This window comes from Arctopsyche grandis, chromosome 2 (genome assembly GCF_051622035.1).
Source record: "Arctopsyche grandis isolate Sample6627 chromosome 2, ASM5162203v2, whole genome shotgun sequence".
Lineage (NCBI taxonomy): Eukaryota > Metazoa > Arthropoda > Insecta > Trichoptera > Hydropsychidae > Arctopsyche > Arctopsyche grandis.
In genome coordinates this window covers 6,457,817-6,459,234 of record NC_135356.1, presented here as the reverse complement: position 1 = coordinate 6,459,234, position 1,418 = coordinate 6,457,817, and the positions used below count along the sequence as shown (strand labels likewise).

General features: G+C 32.4%; 1 non-coding gene across 1 annotated transcript; it reads right to left on the bottom strand.

The window, feature by feature from the left end:
- Positions 1-1,022: 1,022 nt before the first annotated feature.
- On the bottom strand, positions 1,023-1,095 carry TRNAV-UAC (transfer RNA valine (anticodon UAC)). Its single transcript has one exon. It is a non-coding gene; the product is annotated as a tRNA-Val (tRNA).
- Positions 1,096-1,418: the final 323 nt, after the last annotated feature.

Genomic DNA, 1,418 nt, shown 5'->3' with positions numbered 1-1,418 from the left:
ATATATATATATATATATATATATATATATATATATATATTTATAATTAATTTTTCTTTTGTTATTGTATTCTTATATACGTTTTGGCAGTGTTTTAGCTGTGACGTACACATGTATGTATGTATGTATGTATGTATGTCGAACTGAAACGACTATTATAGTACGGCGAGCGTTATCTCAGACAGACAGACAGACTCACAGACGGAATGGCGATACTATATATGTATATGATACCTTGTGTTGAATTATATTGTAATAATATTATATAGTTCAATAGGGTCTTCCGTAGAACTTTATATCTATATGTACATATGTAGATCTAGCATGAGATTTACGGAAAATGTACGTGCTATCGCAATCAACCTCCCCCCCCCCCTCCCCCCGCCTCACTCGATCCGCGATGGTCAATTGCATTTCGTTTCAGTTTCGCATTGAATTTTGGTCAAGAAATACAACATTGTTCGTGCGTATAGCAGTCGGTAGAATTTGACTTTTATTTTTTGTAGTAAATATTTACATTAATAAAATTTTAATTTTAAATACGCAAGTTGGTTACATTATTAATTTATTTATGGAATACGTATATATTTTATATGAATGGAAATTTATATTTTTCAGACGATAAAAATTATTATCAACGTCAGATTATGGACAGCAAAACTTACAGTAATATTATTAAAGACAATGCATTGAATTATATTGTAATAATATTATATAGTTAAATAAGAAATAATTAAAAAAAAACAAATTATTTTACGTCCTTACAATGTAAGAACACATTGCACGAATTTATTTATTTATTTATTTATATATATTTATTTATATGTGACAACATGCTCGGTTCTTGTAAGTCTCACGCTCATCGAATCGACTATAGGATATTTTATAAATTTCGAAATTTAAAAATTTTTGCTATTTGAGATCGGTTTCAAAATCGGACAAAAAGTGTTTGCGGGTTGTAATTTGGACACCTCCTGGTATAGGGAATTAAATTTTTAGAAAAAAATGTTAAAATTAAAAGAGGGTTGCGGCCGGGGTCGAACCGGCGACCTTCTGCATGTAAAGCAGACGTGATAACCACTACACCACGGAACCCTTGATAGACACTTTTCTATTCGTAGTATTTATCTACAACATTCAAATTCTAATCAATACATTACACTTTTTTAAATTGACCCAACTCCAGGCTGTGTGGTACGGCAATAAACAATGGCGCAGTGAAAATCATACCAAGTAGTCTTCAAATCTTTCCGGTAGACTGGCAGGTACATAAATCAGTTCTCAGTATAAATATGTAGTAGACTTAGGGTTGTCAGATTTCATGCAAGTCAAACCGGGACACCCCCAACCCCCCCCCCCCTAAATCAGATCTTTGACTTTTCTATAGATGGTGACCGGAAAAATGCACTCGTGATAGT